Below are 18,893 nucleotides of genomic sequence, written 5' to 3'. Positions count from 1 at the left end.
CACCGTGTTATGTAAAGGTAATGCAGTCTATTGTACACAAATGGTTAACAGATCTCGTTTTCTGCAATGAGTCCCGTCTCACATTGCTTTATGATTGGCTTTGTCTTTGTCTGAGGTTTCTCTTCCATGTGAATTTTCATGTGTTTTGTAAGGTCGCTTTTAACTCTGAAACTCTTTCCACACAGATGACATGTGAATGGTTTCTCTCCAGTGTGAATTCTTGCGTGTGCCTTTAGAGCGCCTTCACCTGTAAAACTCTTCACACTGAAGACATTTGTAAGGTTTCTCTCCAGTGTGACTTCTCATGTGAATCTCAAGTCCACGTTTATCTATGAAACTCTTGAAGACATGCATGAGGTTTCTCTCCAGTGTGAATTTTCATGTGTGCTGTAAGGTTGTGCTTAAATCTGAAACTTTTTTTACACTCATGACATGTAAACGGTTTTTCTCCGGTGTGAATTCTCATGTGTGTCTTAAGAGTGTCTTCACTTGTAAAACTCTTTCCACACTGCAGACATATGTAAGGTTTCTCTCCAGTGTGACTTCTCATGTGAGTCTCAAGTCCACGTTTATCTCTGAAACTCTTTTCACACTGAAGACATGCGTGAGGTTTCTCTCCTATGTGAATCTTCATGTGTGTTTTAAGGTTGCTTTTAATGTTAAAACTTTTTTTACACTCATGACATGTGAACGGTTTCTCTACGGTGTGAATTCTTGTGTGTGTCTTAAGAGTCCCTTCACTTGTAAAACTCTTTCCACACTGAGTGCATATGTAAGGTTTTTCTCCAGTGTGATATCTCATGTGAATCTCAAGTCCACTTTTATTACTGAAACTCTTTCCACACTGAAGACATGCGTGAGGTTTCTCTCCAGTGTGAATTTTCATGTGTTTTGTAAGGTTGCTTTTAAAGTTAAAACTTTTTTTACACTCATGGCATGTGAACGGTTTCTCTCCAGTGTGAATCCTCATGTGAATCTCAAGTCCACTTTTATTTCTGAAACTTTTTCCACACTGAGAACAAAAGTGAGGTTTCTCTTCCATGTGAATTTTCATGTGTCTTGTAAGGTTGTTTTTACATCTGAATCTTTTTTTACACTCATGGCATGTGAAAGATTTCTCTCCAGTGTGGATTCTCATGTGAGTCTCAAGTCCACTTTTATCAATGAAACTCTTTTCACACTGAAGACAAGCGTGAGTTTTCTCTTCCATGTGAATTTTCATGTGTCTTGTAAGGTTGCTTTTAATTCTGAAACTCTTTCCACACAGATGACAAGTGAATGGTTTCTCTCCAGTGTGAACTCTAATGTGTCTCTTAAGTTCACTTTTATCTGGGAAACTCTTGTCACAATGCTGGCACGCGTGTGTCTTTTCCCCACTGTGAGTTTTCTTGTGCCGGTTAAGGTTCGACTGAAAGTTGAAACTCTTTCCACACTGTTGACATGTGAAAGGTTTCTGCTCACTGTGAGTCCTCTTGTGATCTGCAGGGCGTTCATCTTCTCTGAAACTATTTTCACACTTTATGTCTTTTGTCTTCAGAGTTTCTTTCTGTGAAACATTATAGTTTATATTTACAATCTGATGTTTCTCATCCACTTCAGCTTGACTCTCCTCTTTCACTTCCATCAAATCTAAAATGAAGACAGTAAATAAATCATATTGATAAACCAGAGTGACAAAACACATTTTAGATGTCATTTATCCATGTTATTTTTAATGTGAAGCACAGACGTCGTTAGGTGTCTTGGGTGTCTAAATTTAATACGTTACTTTCACTCCCTCCAATAATTAATTTTCTGTTAATCGACGTGTTAATTTCGACATACAGCACATTGTTGATAACAAATACTAAGAAAATATGAATGAACATTGCACATTTTACATAATAATTTCATAGTAGGCTGGATTAGGGGCTAATCACACCAAATGCGCTTTAAACGCTTGTAAACGCAAGGCGCGACGCACTGCCTTTTTTTAAAAAAAAGAGGAGTGCGACATAGAGGTCTACACGGGTCCTAAAATTCCTACCCGAACCCGATCAGACCCGCAAATGTGCTACACTGAACCGACCCGGACCCGTCTGTTGTTTTGAAAGCTGGACCCGGACCCGACCCGGACCCGTCTATTATTTAAAAGCTGGACCCGAACCCGTCCGGGAAGACACAGACCCGACCGGCAAAAATTCTTAGCTAAATGTTATTAATAAGTCAATAAACAAGTAGCGAAAATTAAACTTTTTGTCTTACCCATAGAAGTTAGTCTTCTCCCTCCTTGTACCTGTCTGTGTGATGCACAATCCTTATTTCCAAGAAAGTTCCATCCATGTTATTCCTCTCTTCCCAGATAGCACACGTACGTCTCAGATACGTCATGTAAAGATCTTTACATCTGCTGACGATCGTCTTTGAATAATACGTCTTCCATATCTCTACAAGACGTATTTAAGATCTTAAAAAATTCTAAATCCTACCTGCCTGCAATGCATCTCCGTTTGGTCTTGAATCCGATCAAACGCAGACGAATCAGCAAATAACTTCAACATTTCCTTTTTTAAATAAATGTCTTGTTTAATTGTTTTAAAAATATAGTCAACATGTTTTTAAGGGTTGGCATTAATTTTGAAGCAAAAAATATAATTAAATATAATTAATAAAAGCCCATAATCACGTATAATAAAAAAGCAATATAGACATTTTTCGTTTAATCCAAAACATTAAAAAGGCACTTACCGTAGATAAAGCACCATGCACAAGAAAAGGTGATCTCATACTCTTTCTGACTACAAAATATTAACAAATACAAAACACACAAGAACATCATTGCCAACAGCCACTGCCCCTCTGACTGTTTTATCAGTCTGAAATGAAAAAAGTTATACATTTAATTAAATAAAACAATTGCCAACAAGCTGATTATCTTAAGGTGACCCTGCTTACTGCAATTCCTGCTTATTATAATTACTGGGTGTGACTCACATTAAGTGTGTTTGTCAACAGTTATATACCTAAGGTTGAAACTTTTGATAGTTTTTGACCCCACGCCATCCATTGAAATTGTGTAACACACCTTGCATTTTCACAACATTTAGTTTTAAAAATCATCTGAACAAACTCTGAGCAAACCAAAGGTGATATTGAGAATGTTTATATAGATGAAGAAACCTCATAAAAAATTGAAAACACAATACACAATCATTTGACCACGTTTAATCCAGCATCACAGCATGAATTATATTGACTAGTTTGTTTACCAAATTTGAATAAAATGTTTAACCTATGTGTTAATATGATTACAGCCACAGTGTAACAAAATACTGCAAAGCTATTGATCACGTTCTCATTACATTACTTCACAAGACCCAAAGCTGATCAGGACACTTTAAGAGCACTGTAACATATTAACTGCTGAAAGAACCATGTAATACTGTGAATATAATGACAAACTGTTCCATAACACTTAGATGTGACTTTAATTACAATACAACATACTCTTTCTCATACTCAGGGTTTTTAAACTGTGGGTGAAGACCCACTTGTGGGTCGCACCGTAAGATAGTGAGTGTTGCATTGTAGTGATGGTTTGTCCAATTAATTATTAGCAATGGTTTTGATATACTATAAGATTACACCTGTCTAAAGCCCATAATACACGGCACGATGTTTGGCTGTCCCAGATGAAAGATTACCAATCGTGAAACAATCGTGGAGATTTCTGTGATCGTGGCTCTTAATTGGTGGTCCTATCTCATACAGTGTGAGAGGTTTAAAGACGTCTGTTTTCCCAGTCCTTGGACCAAAGACACCTACGATAGTTTTATGACAGTGTAAGAAGTTCAGCATGATCATCGCAAATCAACAATGTGTTTGCTTCTACGATCTGCAAACCTGTATTTGTTTACCACTAGCGCATGCTGATGACAGATGTCGCAGCTTCAGATTCAATAGGTGTCTTCATCGACAGTCTACTGCTGAAGTTTAAACAATCCTTGTCACACAGTGTGATAAGGTCTTATTGGATTGCAAACATCCTGCTGTGTATCCTGAGCTTAATATGTTGTGGAATGAAAAGTTTGGAAACCCCTGCTTAACACAAAGTCTCATTTAAAGTTTATAAGAACTTTTGCAATAGACCGACACTAAACGAAACTGATGGCTGATGAGGTGTTGGGATGACAATGGGCCAGAGTTGAATCTGTGCATCACAGGCAGGTTTCTCCTGAAGTGCTGCATTAAGAAAAGAAAGGAAAAGATGTTAGAACATTTTTAAGGAAATTTAAATAATTCTCACAATCAATATTGGACTATAAACAATAAATTATTACCAATGCAATAACATGCAAACAGACCTGTCAACCACCTTAATAATAGATACTACGCGGTAGGCATGGGCTGGTTACCAGTTTTAAGGTACACCGTGGTTTTAAACAGTCAAGGTTACAAAACCACTAAAATGGTCTGTGAAACCGTCTCCAAGGTATGAACTGTATTTATACAAAATTCATTAAGTCATGTGATTGATTTGATGTTTACATGTAATATACATTTCGAAAATATTATATATAATATAATTTAAAGGCTTTATTTTTACCTGCCTTTTAAAAATAAAAAAAAATTAGTGTAGCAATGGGAATACCGCAACACTGTGAAACCGTGGTATTTTTGCTAAAGGTAATCATACCGCCAAAATCTTATACTGGCCCATGCCTACTAAGCGGTTGTACCATGTGTTAGAAACATCAAGATTCTCACATTTTTAGGGCTAGCGCAATACCACAGTTTTGTCTATTCTTCATGTTCTCTAGGGCAGTTATTTTGCCCCAGTGACAGTAATCAAATAATTCATTACCTTATCTACATGTGGGTAGAGGCCCACAGGTGAAGGAAGATTTTTGGCCTGCACTTTCACAGCTGGTAAACATGGATTGTGGTGGGCTAGTGACAGAATGAAGAAGATCAGTTTAAAATGTGCTTTACAACCAGAGGTTGCATTATTTTGACAGACAAGGGCTGTAAGAAAATTGTCAAAATCAATAATAATATGAGCCAACAGCCAAACAATAACAACTAAACTCAATCAACTATCTAAATCTGCCTGAACTCAAATCTTGTGGTCTATAAAGTGGGAGTTTATCTGTGTGTAATTCAACCATCATGTCAGACTGAAGGAATTGCAGTTATCATTAGATTTCCAGACAGCACTGGACAAATTACTTCTCACACTCAGTGTGACTTGAGACAAAGGATAAACAAAGACATTGAGTATGTTTACATGCACATAATAAGAGGACAATTATCTTATTATGATATTATAAAAATCAGCTTATTACATTAACATGTTTCAAGCGTTTTAATTTACTTTTATTTGTGAAGTGTATCTATCACAGGTGGAGACATACGCACATACGAAACGGCAAAAAAGACGTTAAAATCTGGTTTAAGAGCAAAAAAACTACCTGTGCCAATCAGTTTTTGCCATTTATGGGCTTTACCCTATAAAAGAAAACCATTTTATGCATTTAAATGACCTTACACGTTATCAGTTTATTAAGCGTTTAGACTATGTAGACACACTCACTTTGCACTAAAATTAAAAAAAAATTGGTTAACACAACCCCTCGTGGTGGCTTCACTCAGAGGTTGGAGAAGACAACCGGTGGACTAAACATCAAGCCTCTGCACGATTCAGGTAAGTGGAATAAAATACATTGTAAATAAACATTATTAAAACAGATTGTGAAGTCATTCATTCAAAACTTGCTATGACCTAAGCCTAAATGACTTAATTTCTTTTTAGAATTAAGACAACCTTAGCAGGAGAGCCCCAGCAGTAACTTTCTCTCAAGCAGATGAGCAATAAGTTGCTTTATATGAACACCACCCTAACAATCAAGGTAAAAGAGCATTAAACATTAAAGGTATTGCGGAGAATTTAGGTTTTCCGGGTGGATCATCAAGACTATTGGTCCTCCTAGTTGTCAATCTGGAGTGTTGCCGCAATTGCATTTTTTTTAAAAAGCGGAGACGGCGTTTCTTTTCTAAAATTCGAGAAAATTCTCCGCTACACCTTTAAGTGGAACATTTATATAGCATGCTGCTTATAGCTAGTGAGAAAGATAATCTAATTGATCTACCATGCATATCCTTCAAATAACTTAACAGAACAACTGAACATGTATAATATAATTTAATATGTACATTATTAATAATAATTGTTAATAATATTTAATATTTGTGAAATTATATACTTGTGAATTCATTATATTTGCAATGTTTATACATTACCTGTTTTTAGGTAAACAGATTATCCATCAGTGGGTGCCTCAAGGTCGGCTCTGTAAATACTGTAATCTGCATGTTTCCGAGCACACGTTTACCAGGACACACTAATATTAAACAGAAGAACAACATAAATCAGTGTTAAACACAAACAAATTTTAGGTAAATTAAATAAGGTTTTCATTTTCAATCAATATAAAAGAAATAAACGCAATAAAAAACAATGTCAGTGACGTAATAAATATGTGTAAATTTACACGCATCATTTATTAAGCATTATAAAAAATCCAGCAATATTATTAAACTTTGGTTATTTGTTATTATCCCTGCATTCAGATGGTTGCAGGTTGGAGCAGGAAGTTAACCCTTCTGTCGCGCAAGCGCGAGGCCATTCGTACGTCACGTGAGCGCCATTTTCATCATATGACCGTTTTTCCTCAGGCACACTTCAACATTTTCTTCGCATTTAACATCATTATTAACATGTAAATAATATAATTCGTAAACATAACGTTTATGTTAATTTATAATATGTTTTTTTTTATTTATTGTTGGCTTTAAGTTAATTTGTCTGTCAGACTCAGTTTGTTCGTGTTGGTAAGTAACTTAACGTACGTTATTAACGTTACGCTAGCCTTTTGTCATGTATGTGTTGTTAGAAACTGACAAAAATACGAATTAATTCACAGATATAAATAACTTTATAGCTAATACAACTGATAAAATATATTAACTTAATTATCAAACCACTTCGCTATAAAACTTTAAGGCTTCTTGTGAATACCGGTCGTTTACATAACGTTAACTTACTCCAAGCAAGTCGGGCGGGAAGATTGATACATTTTATAACTCAAGTAACTTTAAGTTAAACAGGGGCTGGTCTAGGCTAACTTAGCAAATGTTAACCCCACCACCGCTGAGAAAACGGTTACATGTTCAACGTGCCTTGCCTTCAGGATTTGCAGCTCGATTTTGGCTTGCAATGATAAACGTTACAAACAAACAAACCAAAAAAAGAATGATCATATACGACAATCAATCTTTAGATCCACTACATGCATAACATAATGTTGGTTACTTACCTCTACTGATGAAACTCCTTCGTCAGCGTTGTAACTTCACATGTTGGTTTTGGTAAAATCACACGAGGCCAAAGATCGAGGTGAAAAAGAGAAATAAATCGTTCTGCGATCGTTTAACGCGATGAGACACGAAACCTTAAAAACCACAGGCTACTCCAGCCCAAAGATTAGTGTAGCCCTTGTGTCCGGCTTCACGTGGCTTAGCGTTAACCAGTATGACATCACAGTACCGCGTGATTACACTGTTTCGTGGGCTTTTGAATCACTCTCGCGGTACTTCAATGTCTGCGCATGTCTGCATGAAGTCAACCACTCAATGCTTGTAACAGGGGTAGCGTTTGTGCGCTCAGTGATTTAGGGTGTAACAAAACAAGATTATTACATTAATATTATCAATTAGTATTGTAATAAAGCTTTTTAAATGTTTGTTAATGATTAAGTGTCATTAACAAACTCTGATTTAAAACATCAATATATATGCTACGTAAATTTTCCTTAAATCATCAAAACATCCAAATTCAATGAAACAAAAACAATGTATTTAAGATGAGACACATTCAGCATTTATAATTTTTTCTCTCTTTTTTGTTTGACTTTGTTTTCTAAAGTAGCCTGTTAACAGTAGACCAAAGGTATGATGATCAATTATAAATGCAATATGGTTGAAAGGTCAGTAAACAAACAACAAAAAGGTAATTTCTTAATAGAATGTCTATACATTTTTTGCTTTTGTTACATATTTCATACATCAAAATCATTAAACGTTAATAATAATGTATTCCAACTTGTTGCAGCTTGACAAAAATGTAGCTTGAAGGAGAAGGGACAGCTGAGAAACAAAGTCTTGGTACGCAGACGACGATACTATTACACTGACAAGAGTGTAATGATGATGGAGACACAAGCCAGAGAAAGGGGGGACCAAACACCAGGCCAGAATTCTGCATGAGTCAGGTAAGCATAATCAGTTACAGCAGTGGTTCTCAACTCTGTTCATGGAGTCCCACTGCTCTGTGCATTCTGTATGTCTCTTTGATCTGACAGACTGAGGCTGCGTCCAAATATCACTTTGTGCATCCTATCGTGCATCATGTTCTGGATGTAAAGCATGAGACTTTTTATTGTATGTTAACATTTCTATGGTGTTCACTGCATTATTGTTATGCATTTAGTGAAACATCTGCAACATTGTGTCGTTTATTTAGGGACTACTGAATAAATAATACACTTTAATAAAGCTACATACTCAAAACAAAGAGCTTTTTTTACAGGAGCAAATAATTCTGCATCTAAAAGTTTGATATAAGCAATTGTTCATTTCAGAGTGTTCATTTTATTTACAGAAAAACTTAAAAATGTTAAAGTAGTAAATAAAACACAAACACGTTTTGGTGCAAATTGCTGGCACTACCTGGATTGAAATTTTTACACATGCTAAGTGTGTCCCATCGGATGAATAATTCTACATGCACCCTTGGGATCTTCACGCCCACTAGAATACTTAGGCCAAATACAAAAAAAACGTAATGTAAGTAGTCTAGTGCAAAGACAACAAGTGTGAACATTTGGACACAGCCTCAGTTCAGTTCATGAAGATCTCTACTAATGAGCTGATGATTTGAATAAGGTGTGTTAAATAAGGAAGACATACAAAATGTGAATAGCAGAGGACCTCAAGGAACAATGTTTAGGTACAGTTACACTGTATAAAACATTAACTAAACAGACAAATTATTTGTCATTGCTTCAATAAACAAAAGAATGTCACCTGCATTTTAGTTTCAAGCATTTTTCCACAATGAAGCCAAACTGGCAGAAAATAAGCTTCTGCTTTGCATCTGACATCAATTCAGAAACCTGCAAAAATAATCACAAGAGAATGAAGAATGTTTAAAATATACATAGAAATAAGCTCTAAGGAGCGGCATGGTTTACAGTAAGATTATGGGGTACTCACACTATGCATACTGTATCATACCAAAGTATGTTTTACCTCCAAAGTTTGGTGTGACTAGTGTGAGCGCTCCGTACCCTACTACACTTGGTCTCTGCAACAGTCCAGTTTAGTTCATGTTAGGGGGGCATATTTTGAAACATAAATATTTTCAAATTATTTGCGACCCTTACAAAGACACTAATTTCCCACAGCCAGCAACAGCACAATGTTTGTCTGACATCACAATCTTACTGTTATTACAACTTTATGATTGTCAACAACTACTACTTTAGACTGAACACCAGTGGGCGGAGCCAACGATATAATGATGTGCTGTGTCTTTCTGTGGGGGAGGTCAAATGAAAATTAATCTAGCTAGTGACATCACTACTCCAGCCATTTTACATTCGTAAAAGAAGAATGCTGTCTGCGATTCACTTATGTTTCCATGATTGCAAAAACCTTTATCGAAGTACATATACAATTGTTTAAGTGTCATAATTAAAACATGCCTAAATTGGCAGTGACCCTGGCTTAAGTCGATACAAAACTCAAGTGCAAATCATGACACTCATATTAACTGCAGTTTTGGAAATTAATGTAACACAGATATCAGATATGAATAGTGTCTTATGTAAATATAAAAAGAGCAGAACAAAAAATGAATATAGTAAAAAAAATATGATCTGTGCATTAAGATTTGCATTGTAAATGCAGTCTTATTGTTACGAAAAAAATTGGTTATTGCTGGAATCATGAATGGTCTGAATAGGATTTGAGTTTGTTTACTTGTGAAACTTACCTGCACCACCATTTACAGATCCAGTGGGTGCAGATCATCATACAGATGGTTCAAGTGTGGATCCACCTAATATTCAAGGTAAAAGAGCATTTGTTCACAGCATTATCTAAGAAAACATATCACTAGATATTACATATTAGATGTTCATGTCTGACTCTGATCCATACGAAACAGATTTTCTGTCCTGGGACACTCGGCTAACCATCAAGAAAGAACACAGTAGGTTAACAAAAATCTGACCTCACGTTTGATCATTACAAAATTATGGCAGTACATTACACATTTAAGGACTGTTATTCCTCTGGCTGATTTAAAAATACCCAAAAGTTCTTAAAAAGAAGCAGCCCTAGTTATTTTGGCTTGTTAAACATAAACTATATAGACAAAACTATTGCGACACCTCCTTCTAATAAACAGGTTTAAATACTTTACTTATTTCCATGAGCACAAATCTTAATGCTACAGCATATGATATTCTAGAAAAACCGTTTGATGCTAAATTTATAGCAAGAGTTTTGGCAGGGCCCTTTTCAATACCAACTTAAGAATGACCCTACAAACTAAGTTAGGTTCAAACAGAAAATTAGTGATTCAGTCTGGTGTGGAAGAACTTTGACTGCTCTGAATAGACCTTAACTCAGCTAACACCTTTGATATGACTCAAAGGTTTTTAGCCAAAAACTCATCACCTAAACCTATCAATAACTTGTACAAGAAGCTGTAGTTATTTCGGAACAGAAAAAGGCACTTACAAAACTGTTGCGACAAAAATCAAAATCAAAATTCTTTGTAGTGGTATTATATGGTATAGCATTTATATTTGTTTTGATTGGACATACTGGAATAAATAAACATGTTTATTAGAATGAGGCCTCCCAATACTTTTGTCTAGTGTATTTGCCACAGACAGGGTAACGCAATCCTTAGAGTGTGCTTCTTTGTAAATGTGACAAATGAAAATGACCTGATCCATCATTTCCAGCTCCAGTGGGCATCCTTTATCCATCCAGACCCTCATACAGATGGTTGGAGTTTTGATTCACCTAAAGTACCATGCAAGGTAAGAGAGCATTTGTTGACATAATTAGGAAGAAAACATAAACGCATTGTTCTTGGCATTTAAATACAACATAACACTGTGTAATACTACCTTTTCTGTTCAATCCATAGAGCACTCATTTTCCCTCTTGAGACCATGGTGTGACCTGCAAGGTCGAATGGAGAGTAAGTTGCCTAAAAAAAATAAATGTATTTAAAATCGTCATTAGCTAAACATCAACATGTCTGAGGCAGATGCAGGTCTGATAATCTGTCCAACATTCAAAACCTCACAGTAAATCTACAGTCTTGAGTACTGTTTTAAATCAATGTATACATATGCTCATTATGAATTTTAATAAAAAATACTAAATGTATATAAAAAGCCTCAATTCAATTATTTTTTTGATATTGCAGCTGTAAACGAGACAATCTTGGAGTCACCTGCATTCACTGGTCCAGTTGTTAGTCCAATTACAGATGGAGATTATAGAAGAGGATGATGTCTTTTCTCCAACATCTTTCTAGACTGATAAAAGATCTAGACAGGCTTGAACAAAAGTTAACAGAGGGGCTTATATAGAGAATGGTAAGAACCATTTTATCCGTCAAACTTTTTACCAATTATTGTAAACATAAACAATATTATAGGGCTTAATTTGTTTTAAACATTACTTCAATGTACTGTATCTGTTTAAGGTGAGCAGCTACACATAAAAGAAGAACATGGAGAATCTGCCCAGAGGTGTTAACCAGCAATGCAGCTATACAACTAAATTGATGCAGGCGGAAACAATGTGTGTATGTTATGTCCAAATGTTGTTATGTTCAAATGTTTTACAATATACTTAAACAGATGGACCTGTCATTATTGCATTAGTCAAGTACAACTGAGTAGGTTAAGTTTACATATCAACGTCAATAAATATATATAAATAAATATCAGTCTTGACAGCAAACATAATAATGTTAAATAAAATAATAATTACAGCTTTATAAGAAATTTACACGGGCTCAAACTATCAGTGAAATTAACTATCAAAAACCTAAAATAACCACAGACACGTGAATAAAATATCTAACGTGAACTAGCTAGTTACTGTACATACATTGCTTATTATCAACGAAATTTCTAGTTAACTGATCCCACACCCAGCATTATTAAAATGTATTATTACTACATACCTTAAACAAATGTTCCCTTAAATCGCCAGACCAGGACAGGTTTCTTTCTTGCCCTTCTTCTTTTGCATTGCGACGTCGATATAAGTGCATGGTGTGGTGTAGCACGAATTTAACGCAAAGATGCTCATATTAATAATATACACGATATTGATGATTAATACGGATTTTATCTTTGTTTGACATTCTAATCAGAGTTATATTGAGGAAACAAAGAAAACATATGACATAGTTTGTAAAATTAATTTTTCCTTATTTTTGTAATGGTTTCTTTTAGAATGCAGCTGCTGCAGATGAAGAATCCGTCCGTCTACCACTGAAGGAGACGCGGATCATCGGGAAAAGATGTTCTTTGCCCGAGGAAGCATTTGATTAATTTAAAGATATTGTGTTTCTTTGTATGTTATAGAAAAAAGTTGCTTTTTTGCATACACTCGTGTAAATATGCATCTTATGAATGTTTTCCTTTGTCTAATTTTAATAAATTTTACGCAATCAACTGCCTGTTTTATTGAAAATACTGTTTTAATTGTTGTCAATGATATATTGTAATAATATGTGTGTATAACTGTGTAGAAGATGTAGTTTAGAGCAATTTATTTTTAATGATCTTTTAATCGTCTTTTAAAGCTCTCAGAAACATCTTAGAAAGAGCTCGATTAAAGCTCTTATAAAGATCTTTTAAAGATCTGAGAAACATCTCGGAAATATCTTAGAAACATCTGCTAACCATCATTCTAAATATCAAGCGTCTTGAAAAGATCTTAAAAGCGTCTTCAAAACGGCTGGGCTCGTACGTCTCAGATACGTAATTCATATGGGCAAACGACCTTTATAATACGTTTTCCAGACGGAATGGAAATCTGAGTGATTACCTCGCAGATACGTATCTGAGACGTACGTGTGCTATCTGGGTTGACGATTGAAATGTTTAATGCTTATTCCAGCTTTTAAAGTCCACTTTACAGTCATGGTGATTAATAACGCAGTTTTACATCGGGTCAACTTGCTTAATAATGTTTGCCCATTTGGATTATAATAACGATTGCTCGTTCAGTGCCATGGCTGCTTTCGTTAGCTTTGCTTCTTTGCTATCATCTCTGTGCTCTTTTAGTTGCGAAAACTTTAGATATAACAGCAAGACGGTCAATTTATAATATTATTATAAAAATAAGAGAAGTCAGTGCAAAATGTGCGGTACGGCGGAATAGGTCCCGCCTTCTAAATAAAAGAGCTAATTATCAAAGGTAAAGTAATTGCGTCTCACTACAGAAGCCCCTGACTGGTAGCCAGAGACACATTAAAAGAGCACATGCGCGTTAGCTGCCTGGTTGGAGAAACCAAATATAAACTTTTTAAAGCATTTTTAGCGTCAAAGAAAAAATTTATGCGACAGTTCATCTAAGTTTTTGTTGCTGATTTTGAAATATTTTATTTAAATGTGAGTGTGTGTTCTCCGAGTCCGATTGACCTCGGGTATTACCCACAATGTTAAACAGACCCGGGACCCGAAGTAATAAATTGAGACCCGACCCGGACCCGGCTGATCATTTAAAATATAGACCCGAACCCGTACGGGTCCCGGGTCTTCGGGTCTTCCGTGTAGACCTCTATTGCGACACAGCTTTTTATATTGCTAAGCAACCACCGAGTCAGCTGTCTTGTCAATCAAATATTGAAATTTCAAATTTATCGATTCCGATTCCAAATTGGATTCACTTATCAGATCCGAATCCTAACGAATCTTAGTTTTGAAGTGGTGAAAATGCAATAAAATTCAAGCCTTTTAGAGCATAAATACTTATTTTTTGCCATTATTAACAAGTGAACACTTATTTTAAATATAAAATAAAATCATAGCTAAAATCTATACAATCATGTACCCATTAATCACAAACTTAGGAAATTAATTTTTTGATGTATCTTAAAATTGTATTGTCTATGTCTATTACTATTGTACTTTATCTGTTCTGTTTTATTGTGATTTTAAGAATGTGAAATTTTGTTGTTTTAGAGGTTACTTGTGTGGTATATTTATAAGTGTTTGTTGGATAATTTGTATGCCACTGTTTCTTGTTTGAGGGACTACAGATGAAATTTAGCTTGTAGCTAATTCTGGTATGGCCGAGTGCCATGCACTGTCCCTGTCAAATAAACAAATAAACAAACACGAAACAGAGGCTGTATAAAACCTTTTTTATAAGCTGCAAAAATTTTAAACAAACATGCTAGCTCAAAAGTCCATGAATTTCTTTTTTTCTTTTTTTTTGAATTTCTTGTTTTAACTAATTTATCATATGCCTAATTAGGTATTGTTTAAAAATAGTGAAAACTGATATCTTATTATAAGCACCTTTTGTACTATTGCTTCCCTATGACACGTAGCTTTTATTATTTTCTAATCTTTATAAGTCGCTTTGGACAAAAGTGTTTGCTAAATGCCTAAATGTAAATGAAATGCAGGGTTGATCATCATGGGCATTGTTAAGACAGTTTTTTTTGGGGGGGGGGGTTCTTTCATGGACTTTGAAAGTATTTGAAATGGCTGATTTTGTCCCCACCACTTTTTGAAATCATTTGGTTAAAATGTTCTGAAAAATCAAGCAATACCTGTGCAACTTACACTGCAAAATGACTTTCTTATTTAGTATTTTTGTCTAGTATTTTTTTTTTTTTGGTGAGCAAAATGACCTAAGAAAATAAGTCTAGTTTTTAGACAAAAAATAATACAATTTAAGTGAATTTGTGGTTAAAACAAGCAAAAAATTTTCCTTTTTTCTTCATTAAAGCAAAATATTCTCACCCCATTGGCATATATTTTTGCTTGTTTTAAGCATAAATTCACTTAAATTATATATAGATTTTATCTAAAAACTAGACTTATTTTCTTACGTCATTTTGCTCATTAAGAAACTGCATCTTAATTTAAGATTTTTTTTATATTTCTACTGGAAACAAGACTAGAAAAATACTAAGTAAGAAAGTCAGATTTTCAAGAAAAAAAATCTTAGTATTTTTGTCTTGTTTTCAGTAAAAATATCTAAAAATTCTTAAATTAAGATGCATTTTCTTGATGAGCGGACAAGCCTACACTATGCCCATTTTTGATGTGCCGTTATTCAATATTTTTCTCGTCCTGCTGTAATGTTTTTATCTTTTGTCCCCAACACTTTTCAACACAAACTGACGCCCCTGCATTACAGTAGATCTTAAAGCTGTCTGTCTCAATGTCAATTAAACAGTAAAAGAAAGTTGAACATATATTTTTCCTATAAATATTGTTTTTGACTTGTGTGCTAAATCTATGTTTAAGTTTTTTATTTAAGTTTTACCAGTGATTTAAGGTATATGCAGTGATTTTACTTTTGAACACTCAAAAATCTTTACCTCGATTCTTCTCAAAACTGACCTTGCTGATTCTATCAACTTCAAACATGTTGCTCATTCCAAATCATCTTTCCAGCACTTATCATTTAAGTCTCCTCACATTCATTCTTCTAGGTGCTTCACACTCCTCATTGATAGATGAGCCATAAGGGTGTTGCAGGTGTGAATCACATCAATATTCATGACCATTACACTCCCTTGCATATTGCCTTTGCACAACAAAAGTGTCTTACAAAAGTAAATCAAACTATTGTTTCATGTAAATGAGTGGGTAAAATGGATTTTCTTTAGCAAATTCTCAACTCTACAAGATGCAGTACTCATAAGTCTTGTGAAGAAATGTTTATTATGGATGCAATAATTTATCATCTCATGGATTTTGGTTAATTTTCCCCTCATGTTTCTCAATGCCAATTTTCTGTTCTTATAATGTCAGACACTTAGGCCTGCTTTCACAGACAAGACCTAGCAGGACTAGCTTTAGTTAAATTAAGATGTTTAAGCATCTTTTATGAACATGCCTTAGAAAAAATATGGTGTGTTTTTTTAGACAAATAAATGTTTTACGCTCTGTCAGTGAAACTTTTTTTAGTTAAGAGAGCTCAAACTTGTGTTTAAGTCTAGGACTGGCCTTAAGCCTTGTCTGTGAAACCTGGGTTTAAATTAATTAAAGCTTTATCATCCCTCAAACACCAATAATAAAGATTGAAAAATAGACACCAACCTATTTGTTCCTCAGTATCTTCTTCCTTTATTCTGCATGGTTGTGGATCTGTCATCTTCTCAAACTCCTCTTTCACCAGCATCAACATTATGGCATGAAGATTTCAGTTGTCACACATGGAGTGATTTCTGTGTGTTTGACTCCAGCATTTATTGGTGGATTGTTGTAGGAGGAGCTTCACTGAAGGTCTCAATCACTTTCACTCTATAGGTGTGAAGATAAAAGAGACGACTTTAAATCATTTAACGTCAGTAAAACATTCACCATCTGTTTCAGACTTTTTAATGTTTCACTTGTTTAGTTGTATTTATAACAGATAATGAGTTTATTTCTAACCTTCACCGTCATGTTATGCTAAGATTGACTTTTATGTTATAGGGGTGTAATGATTCACTTGTTTTCTTATGCATTAATTACAGATCTAAATGTTTGGGGTAGACCTGGGCGATTTAAACTTTTCCTTTAATTTAAATAATCTGATCAAGGTTTTAAATAAAAGTTACTTACTCATGTCAAAGTGAAATGATGCAGACATCATCTGATTATTGCAACTTGGGATCTTCACATCCACTAGAACACTTGGGCAAAATACAGGAAATAGGTCATGCAAGTAGTCAAGTGGTCAAGTGCAAAGACCACAAGTGTGGGTATTTAGACACAGCCTCTGTCACCGCAACATGGATAGTAACTATGGAAAAGCATTAGCCACTGTGACAGGGCTGCACTATAATGAAAAAATAGAATCACAATCTTTTAGTTTTTTAAATGAAGATCATAATTCTACCACGATTCTGAATGCCAACTAAAAAAAATAACACATACTGCACAAGAGACAAAATATGAAATGTTATAAACTTTTTGAAATGTTTCATTGGTTTGAATTCTTTTTTTAAATCTGAAAGATTCAATGACTCACTAATATATTTTATTACTGGATGTGAGAAGGTGTTTGCTCTAGATCATAAACATGAGTGTTTATATGTAAGGAAAAATTTACGACGGGTCATTGAATTATAAGAAAATAATGCACACCCAAGGTGGCTGGGGCGTCATGCACCAATTTTTTTAAGGGGGCACAGTGTGCACAGCTCACACAAATTTGTGCATACACAGACATCAAACGAATTATATTATAGAGCTTTCAGTCTTTTCCATGGCACTTACGTTTCTAACAACCTGAACACCCCTGCTTTCATGCAAAAACCTCCAAAATAAAAGTGTTGACTAACTTTTATATCAAATACTATTCAATCGGAATAAATGACATATTGGCATCATATTTACATTTGAAACGGCATGTTTTGTTTATTAACGTTTTGTTTAATGACTTGTTTAATTGTGTAATTAATGCATTATCATATGAAATTAATGTAGTTTTAAATCCATATAAACAATGAAAATGACATAAATATAGCCACATGATTGATTTTAATGTTCAATTTTAAAAAATATGTTTATATAAAATTATTAAAGAAACAGATTTTACCTCATAGTGAGCATGCATTTCTTACATATTTTTTTATTCCTCAGATAGCCAAATGCAGAAGCAACAGCAAAGCTTGTGAGCTATCAGACGCTGATGACACGATCAAAACTACGGAAGTTATAGTAGTTTTTGTTGGGTATATAACTGATCATATACTGTATTAATATTATATTAGGCCTAAGGCCTATTGTTTCTACGCAAGGCTATAAGACACCCAGTTAAACTTTCGTTTTCTCAGTTAACTTTCGTTTCATAGTTAAAAGAGCCAAGGGGCCTCATTTATAAAATGCTGCGTAAAAAACATCCTACATTTGATCTTACGATCATTTAACAAAAATGCGTACGTGTCATTTATAAACCGAACGTACGCACAGAAAACGCGCGTACCCCTTTCAAATCTATATATCGCAAATGAACTTGAACTTGTGCGCGCAGCCGAGCAGTTTCACATCTCCGCCTTTAAACGATGTGTAATTAATGTCAAACATATAAAAGAGCGCTTGTCAATGTTTAAACCCAATTTCAAACAGCAAGAATGACTTATATTTCCAAAAACCTGCAGCAATTGGACAAGCAAAAGTGCGTACGTCTGCTCAGACCCCACACTTTACGATCAAATCTGTGCGTACGCACGCTTTATAAATGAGGCCCCAGGTGCGATCCTGTGACAATGCCACGATTGTTCTCACCACGATTATTATAAGAAACAAGGTCAAAACAACCGACAAACAAGATTACGTCATTTTAGATTAGTGAAGTCGTCCGGCTGTACTTCGCTACATTAACAATAAGTTAGTTGTGTCAGGGAAAGCTAAAGGCCAATCAAAATAATAAACAGAGTACGTCATTTTAAGATTTGAGGAGCAGTCCAGCTGTACTTTGCTATATTAATAATAAGACATCTGTGCAAGCTAGGCCAAGGCAATGAGAACCAATAAGTAGAATATATCATTTTAGATATGAGGAAGGGTTAAGCTGTGCTT

At 34.8% G+C, this 18,893-nt stretch overlaps 3 long non-coding RNA genes across 7 annotated transcripts; 1 reads left to right on the top strand and 2 right to left on the bottom strand.

The window, feature by feature from the left end:
- Window positions 1-2,794: 2,794 nt before the first annotated feature.
- LOC141281918 (uncharacterized) lies at window positions 2,795-7,896 on the bottom strand. The gene is made up of 4 exons (XR_012336332.1): window positions 7,356-7,896; window positions 6,280-6,380; window positions 4,844-4,929; window positions 2,795-4,221 (listed from the first exon to the last, which is right to left on the bottom strand). It is a non-coding gene; the product is annotated as an uncharacterized lncRNA (long non-coding RNA).
- LOC135769037 (uncharacterized) lies at window positions 5,102-13,222 on the top strand. Of its 5 annotated transcripts, none has more exons than XR_010542337.2 (10): window positions 5,102-5,888; window positions 7,964-8,024; window positions 8,150-8,309; window positions 10,112-10,171; window positions 10,268-10,312; window positions 11,076-11,153; window positions 11,264-11,317; window positions 11,549-11,720; window positions 11,831-11,928; window positions 12,591-13,222. It is a non-coding gene; the product is annotated as an uncharacterized lncRNA (long non-coding RNA). The 5 variants fall into 5 exon arrangements; XR_010542336.2 differs by having other exon boundaries at window positions 11,831-11,932; XR_010542339.2 differs by lacking the exon at window positions 5,102-5,888 and adding an exon at window positions 6,829-6,870 and having other exon boundaries at window positions 7,964-8,047; window positions 11,831-11,932.
- LOC135769042 (uncharacterized) lies at window positions 8,179-11,710 on the bottom strand. Its single transcript, XR_010542346.2, has 6 exons — window positions 11,576-11,710; window positions 11,244-11,326; window positions 11,058-11,136; window positions 10,094-10,159; window positions 9,124-9,212; window positions 8,179-8,296 (listed from the first exon to the last, which is right to left on the bottom strand). It is a non-coding gene; the product is annotated as an uncharacterized lncRNA (long non-coding RNA).
- Window positions 13,223-18,893: the final 5,671 nt, after the last annotated feature.

The sequence above is a fragment of the Paramisgurnus dabryanus genome, chromosome 3 (genome assembly GCF_030506205.2).
Source record: "Paramisgurnus dabryanus chromosome 3, PD_genome_1.1, whole genome shotgun sequence".
Taxonomy (NCBI): Eukaryota; Metazoa; Chordata; class Actinopteri; order Cypriniformes; family Cobitidae; genus Paramisgurnus; species Paramisgurnus dabryanus.
This window is presented reverse-complemented; position numbering and strand designations above follow the sequence as displayed.